Source organism: Dicentrarchus labrax, unplaced genomic scaffold, assembly GCF_905237075.1.
Source record: "Dicentrarchus labrax unplaced genomic scaffold, dlabrax2021, whole genome shotgun sequence".
Classification (NCBI taxonomy): Eukaryota; Metazoa; Chordata; class Actinopteri; family Moronidae; genus Dicentrarchus; species Dicentrarchus labrax.
The window spans coordinates 354,142-364,270 of record NW_026136995.1 but is presented as its reverse complement, the minus strand read 5'-3'; the positions used below and the strand labels follow the sequence as shown (position 1 = coordinate 364,270).

The 10,129-nt window shown below is 37.8% G+C and overlaps 1 long non-coding RNA gene across 1 annotated transcript; it reads left to right on the top strand.

Annotated features, from left to right (window-relative positions):
* Positions 1-3,080: 3,080 nt before the first annotated feature.
* Positions 3,081-7,140, top strand: LOC127361033 (uncharacterized). Its single transcript, XR_007884023.1, has 2 exons — positions 3,081-3,158; positions 4,394-7,140. It is a non-coding gene; the product is annotated as an uncharacterized LOC127361033 (long non-coding RNA).
* Positions 7,141-10,129: the final 2,989 nt, after the last annotated feature.

The window sequence follows — 10,129 nt, the reverse complement described above, 5'->3', positions numbered from 1 at the left end:
CAGGTACTGTAACACTGTCAAAGAGTTATGTAAACTTGTCGTCTGTTGACAGTTCTAGTTATCCATTCATTTGCTGTGGAAGATTATGAGTGTGGAAGCTTGTGGAAGACCTGCAATGGGTCCAAACTGCGATAACTGCATGTTATTCTGCATATTGTGATTCACTGTGTGTATGTGTGACCCAGACACTGTGTTACTGTGTCATTTGAAGTGCCCGTATTCTATTGTATATTTGAAGTGAACTGTTCATATTGAAGGACATCTATTTTTTATAAAGAAAAGTTTTGAAAATAAATAAAAACAAACCTGAAATGAATTTAACTTATGTCATTATTATTATTATTATTATTATTATTATTATTATTATATTATTATTATATATGTTTTTTTAATTAGGCCTGGGATGTTATTAAAATTTCATGTAACGGTTATCTTGGCCAAAATGATTGCTATACACAATATATCACAATAATCATATCGATATACTTTATACCTCACTTTATAAAACTCACAAAGAAATCCCCTTACATTTTGTTAACAAACATATATTTATTGTTGCATCATAGATAGGTACCTCATATCCTTGTTCTATATTTTGGAATCTATACTATTTCCACACATTTCAGTTTAACTTTATTTTTGTGGGAGATACAACGGGCAGCCCAAAGCTTTAGTCATGGTGACAGGCTGAAGATTTTGGAATAAAAGGAAGGCTGTGGCCTCCCTCTTTTCCCATTGTTCAAAATAAATCAGGAAATCAATATAGGACTGTATGCGGGGGAGCCAATTATCCCGATTTCTGATTATCCTGACATTGGAAATTCAAATATCATGGAGTTTTTATCATGATACGTGATCATATTGTATATTGTCCCATCCCTATTTATTCTTATTGGTTTATATATTGTGTGATTAATGTATGAGTGTGTGTGTGTGTGTGTGTGTGTGTGTGTGTGTGTGTGTGGGTGTGTGTGTGTGTTTGCTCAGAAGGTGAATTCAGTTCTGCTGATTCAGGGCTTGTGGCAGAGCAGACTCACAGGCCATGAACTGTGCAGGGGGGAAGCAATATGAACACCGACCAATCAGAGACTGAGTTACATAACATGTGGAAGGATGTAAAGTCATGTGTGCATGCCTATCTTTGTGTGTCTCTTTGTTGAAATTACCTGGCTCACAACAGTCCCAGGGTCAATGTAGGGACTTTGGCTACCATGCCACCATGGGTGTGTTATATAATTCTTGTTTGGTGAGTAACATATAGGGACATGACCAACATTTAGTTTCACAACCCTGTGTTGGAGAATGATAAATAAATGAACCTTGCACCTTGTTTGTTGGGACTTCAGTTATCACGCAGGGTGTGTGTGTGTGTGTGTGTGTGTGTGTGTGGGCCATAGGAGATCAACCTGCTCTTGTGGAAGTAAGAGTGAAAGTGTCAGGTCATAAATAGAGTGGAGCAATGACAGTTGAGTTGTAGCTGTGGTGATGTTTAACTGCAGGAATGCTGTATACAGGTTGAGGATGAGCTAAAGCAGGTCAACCTCCATCTTGGCAGCATTTATATAAGCATAGATCTGGTCTTATTCTACAGTTCTTATTGTCGACAAATCCCATGTAAACACCAAAACAAGCTATTTGTTTGTCAGCCCCAGCACCTAGTGATTCCTACTAAAGACCTACATCATTAAAAGTAGATCACAAATATATAAAATACTTTAGTATTGGTTATTGCTCCAGGGTTGGATGGTGCTGTCAGTTGGTCAGGCCACGGGTCACTTTGGACCATAGCGAATTATCTTTAATTAGTGGATGGATTTCCATGAAATTTGGTAAGACATTCATATTCTCTCAGGATGAGCTGTAACAATAATACAAACTGTGCTATATTACAAAGAGAAATACAAAAACTTAATAATTAGCCTTTAAAATAACCATTTTAGCCTCATGTAACAACAATACTAAATGGCAAAAGCAGTGATGATTCTGAATGTGTAGTAATATGCCTTATTAAAGTCAAAGTAGTACAGCGACATTCGTCAAGGGTAAATTACACCATTCTTGAGGTCTAGTGATTTTAGATTTTTCTCTCTGTGATGTTGCAACAATAATTGTACAAACATTCTTCTAAAACAAAGACTTAAGTTTAGTTGGAAAATTCTGTTTCATACACTCAGAGCTCGAATGACTACGTATTGGTCCATCAGGCTCCAAACGGGGCTTGACTGAAAGACAATCAGATCTGCCTGCCGTGTTTGAGGTGCTCTTCCCCAGCGGTTCTCAAATTGTTTTCAATTTTCTTTTAAGCCAAATTCCCCCTGACAAAACATTTTTAGTAGAAAAAAAGGCTATATAAAGAGGTACAATACAGCGTTGCACCATCAGTGTCTGATTCAATAAACAAGCTGGTAAAATAACTTTGTCTTTAGATCATTGCAGCTCATCGAGGTAAATCCCTTTCAAGCGTATTTTTCCTGATGCTGACGGTAGGAGAAAAAATTTATTTTTCTCCTCTTCTTTCGTGTTTTCAGCTGTATTGCTGCTACTTTTCAACTAAGAATTGATTTTCATTTGCCTTTTAATATGAAAACTGGCTTCCCGCTCACAGTGAACAAACGTCATTGTGCACGTGATTGCATTGAAAATATTACAAATATTGAATAAAATAGCTAGTTTATTATTATTTATCAAACAGACGTTAACATTTTTATTTAACTTATTTTAGGAGTTATGCATGACTGATATTGTTTTAAAGCCTACTCCACAGTATCTGTAGGGGTACCACCATTTTAGGAATGCTGCTCTACCTAAAAAAAATGTCTCACACCTCTAGGTAAAATGTTTCTTTTTATAATGTCAGTAAATGTCCTTTGAGCTGGATGTCAACAATGAATGAGTTTCTAACCTCAAACGACACAGGCAGGATAGAACAGTACTAACAACCTGAGTCTGATATAACTATTGATTGTACACACACACACACACACACACACACACAAATGCAGCCAAGGCAGGTTAATGGCAGACTAGCTTGAACCAGTTGTGTAATGAGTGAACAAGCCAAAACCTTGTTGGTCCTTGTTAGAACAGAACATGGTCCAGGTTCTGCATCTGTACAGTCTCTACGTGATATCTGACAACCCCTTTTACATGAATCATTGGTAAGTCTTTTTCTCAACCCTAATGTTCCGTCTGGGGTCCTAGACACCCTGGGGTTCTCTTTAACAGCAGGAAATGTCTTATTACAAAGGAATACCTGGTTTAATATAATGTATTTCTACTGTATACACACTGCAGTTTTTGGCATTTCTGTGCTGATTTATTTGCCAGCCAGGCTGCTGCTGGCTCTACCTGACCTTAAACACAGTAACACCACTATATACCTGTAGGATAACAAACTGTTCATCTACAGGAATATATATTTATTCATGTATAGCACTTATAACATAGACAAGACATCAAATATTCCCTTGTTTTCTGTGATAATTCTTTACGTGGTCAGTATTTTGTCACATTCATCAACTTTACAGCTCAGTTTGGAGCAAAAAAGAGTAACCCCTTTAATACTTTGGATAAATGATTTTCCAAACTTCCAGTGTGTAGGATTTAGTGGCATCTAGTGGCAAAGTTGCAGATTGCAACAAACTCAACTCATCTCAATCTCTAATAAGAAAATGTTTAAGCTCAACAGTCTGTGGACCTGCAGGAACCAGCCTCACCCTGCTTAGTCAAGTCCAGTCACAGTAGATGTCAGGCTTTTGCCAGCCCAGCTTGAACACAAGTCTCATGTCTCATGCTGGAGACAAAAACAGGGTCTACGAATGTTATATTTTCTGGAAAGGAACATGTCAGGGAACCAGTAGGTCTCTGTATATAATCATATAACTTGACTAAATAATCATAACTCAAGGTCAGTTTACTAGATTTTTTGGTTTAAGTTGTTGAATAGGTGGACCTGTTGTTGCGATTTAGATTTAGAGTGCAGTATTCAGTGTCAGAGACCTGCTCTCACAAAGGGTTGAAAAAATCTGCATCAACTAATTAACAAATTATGTATTGGAAGGACACTAAAATAATAAGGACATATATGATTAAAAACAAATCCTGCCTCAGTGGCGCTGTATCACCAGCCGCTCATTATTGGCTGAGCAGTGACCCCATGTGGTGAGGTTTACACATTACCAATATTACAGGTCTATTTTTGACCAATAACAATATTACAGTTAAATACTCTCATGGTGACCAAAAATCTAATATAATTGAATGCACTTACAGTGACACATTACAGTGCACATATTTGTTTTTAGTTTTCTGTTTTACTTCCCTGCTATCTCTATTATATGAACAGTAGGTATTTGTTGCAAGTCTCTAGTATAATGTACCTTTATTCAAGAAGCTGGTAAGGAAGGCCGACTCCATGGCGGGCAGGATAGTCTGCAGACAGTGGCAGGGAGGAGGATGGGGGACAGGATCAGTGCCACCCCCTCTCACCCACTCCATGATGATCTCTAGCTAACAGGCGGCTCATGCCCCAGAGATGACTGACTACTATTTTCAACCCTGTCTCCTAGAAATTCAGTTTGTATCTCACTAAATTACTATGTTCTAAATAATTATGTTGTGGTGACAACATAATACCTGCCTGGAATCGGTTCAGAGGCAACATTTTATGAAACACTACATTACTGTACGGTCCTGGAGTCATTTCCCAATAATGTTCAAAGCAAACATATTTCCTTCAGCATTATGTTTAAGGCTTTTGAGAGTGAATTTTTTGCCAGCAACTTTCAGTTCAGGCCTGTGTGTGAACTGCTTTGAAAGTGTAACCACTGAACGGACAAAAGCATTAAAGCAAATAAGAAAAACTGTAAATACACTCTTTGTTACAGTTTTTCAAAATGCTTCACACTGTCAGCAAAACGCTAGTTGGTGTGGATCATATTTCATTGCTTTCACACGCAATGCATCAACTGTGTGAACAGGTTTGAAAAAATGAACTATGCAGTATGCAGCAAATGTTGGGTTTGTTTGTGTCCACTAGAGGGTATTGTAGGAAAGAAATATTAGTCCTACTTGATGTAAAGTGAGTGAATGTTTTCAAATGTCAAATGAAAACCATCATTCTCAATATCCTTAGTTTTAAGGTTTACACACAGACTTGAAATGTACAGCTCAAATATCTTAATCCAGTGACACGAGCTAGTCTCTGTGAATGACTTGTATTACTATTTATTATACAAATCTATAAATATGGTCTTGATGTATATTCTTGTATGCAAAACATTTGAGACAACTGCCACAACCTTAGACTCTATATAATATGAACATATACTGATGATATTGTAGTGTGTGGTGTATTTCAAGGGAAAGTTTAAGATGAAATACAAGATTACTACCAGATTGACAGAAGCCAATGAGGTGCTGATAACAACATTTTGTGTTGTTTTTATATAGAAATGTGTTGTTTTGTTATTTGTTTTTAGTGTACTTTCATTTTTGTATTTTCTGTCTGACATTAATGCTTTAATCTAAGTACATACTGCGAGCAGACTGTTGGAACTGGTTTCTGTAAGACATGAGTTAATTCAGTCAGCTGTTGATATCTGAGTCAAAGTCTGCAGCTACATGCACAATTTTTTTTTATTTTAAGTCAAGTGTTTACATGAGATGTGATCTAATACGGTCTGGATGCAGCTGTGTGAGATGGATTAAAAGTGATGAATATTTCCACGCTTTCATAAAGTTGATGGGGATGATCAGCACTTCGGTCTATCCCGGTTTGATCCATTTTTATCTTAAACTTGTTTGTTTGTTGTAATGTTCAATTATTTAAGAGTTTGTCTTAAAACTCTCTGCAGAGGCCGAGTTCAGCCTGGAAGCTGCCATTTTTTGGAAGAAGACATCCACGCTCATTTGCTTCAAAATGGAGGGCATGTACAGAAAGAATGCAGTCATAAAGTAATCCGATTAAATGGTTTTCATGGTACAATTTACACCGATTTAAAGTACCCCTCTGCAAATTATTGAAATTTCAATCCGTTTTTAAACAAATCTACATTTTTGTATTCTGTTTAGGATTATAGTCAGAATATTAGGCGCCATATAAATACGAAATGTCATACTGACAGTTCCTTAGAGCTGTGATTATCAACCTTTTTGCTTAAGGGACTACTTTTCTGTAATTCATTACACTGAAGACCAAGGCTTAAGTGGCATATTTTTTGGATATATGTATGTATGTATGTATAATAAACCCAAACAATGAACACAATTACTCCAGAAAGTGTAAAATGAGTGATCTGGATTAATTTTGAGCAGATTATTTCCTGTTTAGGCAATGTTTGTTTTTAACTATCATACTTACAGTTCTCAGTAGTAATAGTAATTTTTATAGTAGGTACTACATTTAGTTTTCTTTACAGAAGTGAACAAAATACTGAGATATGGATTTCTAACTCACCTTAAAATCAAGAAGGCCTCGTGAACCTCCCCATGTGCCTTTGGTGACCCCTAGTGGGGGATTTGGGTTTGGAACCAGTGCCTTACACAGACAAGTTAGGCTAAATGTTATGAGTGAGTGACAGTTTCTTGCAAGTGTTAAAGTGTGAAGATTGCTCCTAATGTTTGGAGATCTGCAACAGTGAGTCAGAAAATCTGCTCCAGAAATGGATAACATTTTTAAAAAAGACACAGGACACAAATGGGAAATTTTGGCATAAGCTTTTAATGTTTTTATTTAGTTTTTGAGGTTTTCTCTTTAAACTGAATTTGTTTGCTTTTTCCCAGTAGTTCGGTGATTTTTTTTATTAATATTCATCAGTTTTTTTTATTTATCCTATCAGTAAAGGAGAAGAGTTGCTCAGGTAAATCAGCATTCACAGTCAAACCTTCATACGTTTTAACAACAGAACTGTTTTTTATAAGTCTCTTTTTCACAAATGCTGTTGAATTATTACAGTTTCACCTTTTTTGTTCTTTACATGTTTCAAAAATAGAAAAGGTAAATAATAAACATTCCATTGAAATATATTTTATACAGTTCTCGATTCTTTTTATTTTATTTTTCTCTCTCCAGTGTAGTGACAATAAAATTATATCCAGCATCAGTCTTTATAGAATAAACCCCGTTCATTAATGGAGGGAAGCCTCTGGTCTTTCTGTCTCTGTCATCCTTCTTTCTTTCTCTGCTCCTTTCCAACTGTTTATCCCTGTTGTGGGACATTCAACCAACCAGTTGATTAACTGACTAATCAATCAATCTGTCAACAATGATATGAACCCCAACGCAGTGAATAGCTGCACGATGTGTTTTTTCTGTTTATGAGAATCTGCAGCAACAGAGGAATGAATATGAGTATGGACAGAAGAAGATGAGAACTGAAAAGAACAGATTCATTTGACTTCAACAGACAGGTGGAGAAGCAGGCGATGGGAAAGGGAGCGTGTCTGACAATGAAAAAGGAAAGTTTTCCATGAGCATCTGTGATTCAAGGGAAAAATGGGAAAGCAGTGTCAAAAGGAGAAAAGATGACCTGAGAATATTCATCTGTCCTTATATGGTGACAGAAAAAAATGAAGAATCACTCTGCTGGATTTCCCAAACAAGCACCAAACCCTCGACGCCGGTGCTGGGAAGTTCCTGGAAAACCGTGATTGGACTCATGAAACTGAGCCTGTTTTCCCTCCGGAGAGCGAACACTGGTTTGTGTCATAGTATGAAAAGGAACACAAAAAGTGAATGACTAGGGAGAAAAAAAAAATGTTGTTCATGTCCCACACTGCATCCCCTAACCTGACATAGAGAAAAGAAGAGGGAAGGGCGAGAACTGTTGCTTTTTTTCTTGTTTTTTTGACGGAGGAGAGGCTTCCCTTCACGTGGCCATTCACAATTAAGTTAAAGTCATCGTTTAAGTTTCCCACGCATGCATTTAGAATTTCATCTCCAAAACAATAGGATAGAAAAACACAAGAACAAGGGATGCAAAAAGAAGCTTCTTCCTCAAAATAACTGGAGGAGGAGGAGGAGGGGAGGAGGAAGAGGAGGAAAGGACAGAGAGAGAGAGAGAGGAGAGGTGAGGAGCATGGGATGGAGAAGTTGCTGCAAGAAACGCAGACTGGAGTTTTCGAGCCCAACTTGCTAGCTACGAACTGAAACAAAACATTATCTAGATTGAGCCCGAGAGCTCATTCTTCGCCTTGGAAATATATATACAAAATATTCTTTACTTAAGGTCTGCTAACTAGCTGAGATTATATTTATGATTTTAGGCTAGCTAACTTGTTTATCAGGACAATGTAGGCTAGTAGAGCTGGATGAAACCTCGCTAGCTTTGGTAAGTTTGACTGAAGGTCAATTTATTAGCTATAGAAGGCTACAACGTTTTATTCATGATTTTAGGGTAACATTAGCTAACCAGTTTATCTACACAGTGTAGGCTAGTAGAGCTAGGCAAGACAATTTTATCTTAAGGGGCACTTACTAGCTTTACTAAAGAGATTTTATTTATGATTTTAAGCTGGCTAATTTGTTTATCTGGACAATGTAGGCTAGTAGAGCTCGGTGAAAAATAGCTAGCACCCTGTTAAATTTAACTGCAGGTCAGCGTCTCAGAAGGCTATCAGTTTTTCGGGTAACATTAGCTGACTTGTTTATCGAGACAGTGTAGGCTAGAAGAGCTGGCCAAGACAAAACCAGCTAACGAAGACAATTTTAACTTCCACTTATTCATTTTTCAGAAGACCATAAGATGAAGGCCAGTGGACCTTGAGTGAAGAATACCTCGTCAAAGGTCTAGGTTAGCTAGTTTTGGCCTAGCTCCACAAGCCTGCATTGTCCGGATAAACTAGTTAGCTCATCTAAAATTGTAAAATACAATGTAATTAATTAATAAAAAAATAAATAATATATTTTTAACTTTTGTTTGGCTGTGTCCATTGAAGATTAAGTGGTGAATCCACAGGGCAGTAGAGTTCAAACTTGTACGTTTCACTTCTGACTGCACCCAAATCACTGGTATCACCCCAGATGTTTTTCCTTCGCTGTTAAAGGAAAGACATCGGCTGGGAATGTGGCGAGACGTGTAACATACAACTCACACTGAGCTGTGAAGCCATTCCTGCCGCCTTTTTTCACCCATCAACCAGACTGCTCCTGGCTTCTTAAAATACTTGTATAAAGGCCTTTAAAACTCCAATCAGCATTAAAGAAAGGTGGAGGGGTGTGACTGTGGGCAGAGCCGCTCCTCTGCATCTTGTCCTGATATGTTTGGTCGTCGTTTGGGTTTCAAGTAAAGGTTGCACTATTGGTTAGCTCAGCTGTCAGTCTTCTCACAGGGGGGCTTAGCTCAGTCTGCACAGCACGCTTACTCTCTTACACACACACGTCATTCATGCAAACACACACATTCTGACACACACTCGTACGCACACATAACCAAAACCATAGTCCCTAAAAAAGAGCTTATACCATTATTGCTCTGTCCCCACTACACTGCAGTGGAATAATCTAGGTTTCTTTTTGTCTTTCTAGAACTATGCAGCCATCACTACTTCTTCTTCTCCTACTTTTCTGTCTCTATTATGTCTTATTTATGTTGGTCTCCGAAGCAGCATGCCTTAGGAAAGGTATGGTGGGAGAGGGGTGAGGGCAGTGGATCCCATTGTGATGCAAGGATGTACCCATATCCCATGAGTCCTTGAAGCATTTCTTTTTTATACATTTAAGCACTACACAAGACATTGAAGACATCGACTACTTAAGAGTGTTATGCAGGACTCCACAGGATTGAAGATGAAAAATATTTCACCATTTTGTCATGTTTGTACCTGTGTGCTTTCTTGTTGTGAAATAATGAGCATTTGAAGCCTCTACACACAATATGATCTCCACACATGTTAAACTTTAGTAATCGTGCACTTACATGTGTCTATTTACTACAGAGTTTTGAATGGGGACAGCACAAAGACCCTGGGGAGTTTCTGGTTGTTTCTGGTCTCAACCATGCAACCTATTCTTAACAGGACACCTGTCGACAAAGAACTGACTGCTGTCAACCGAGCCTTCGTTGAAAAGTGCTGTCATGGACTTGCATTATGGGAATTGTAGCTTTTAGGCTTGACCCATGCTAGGGGC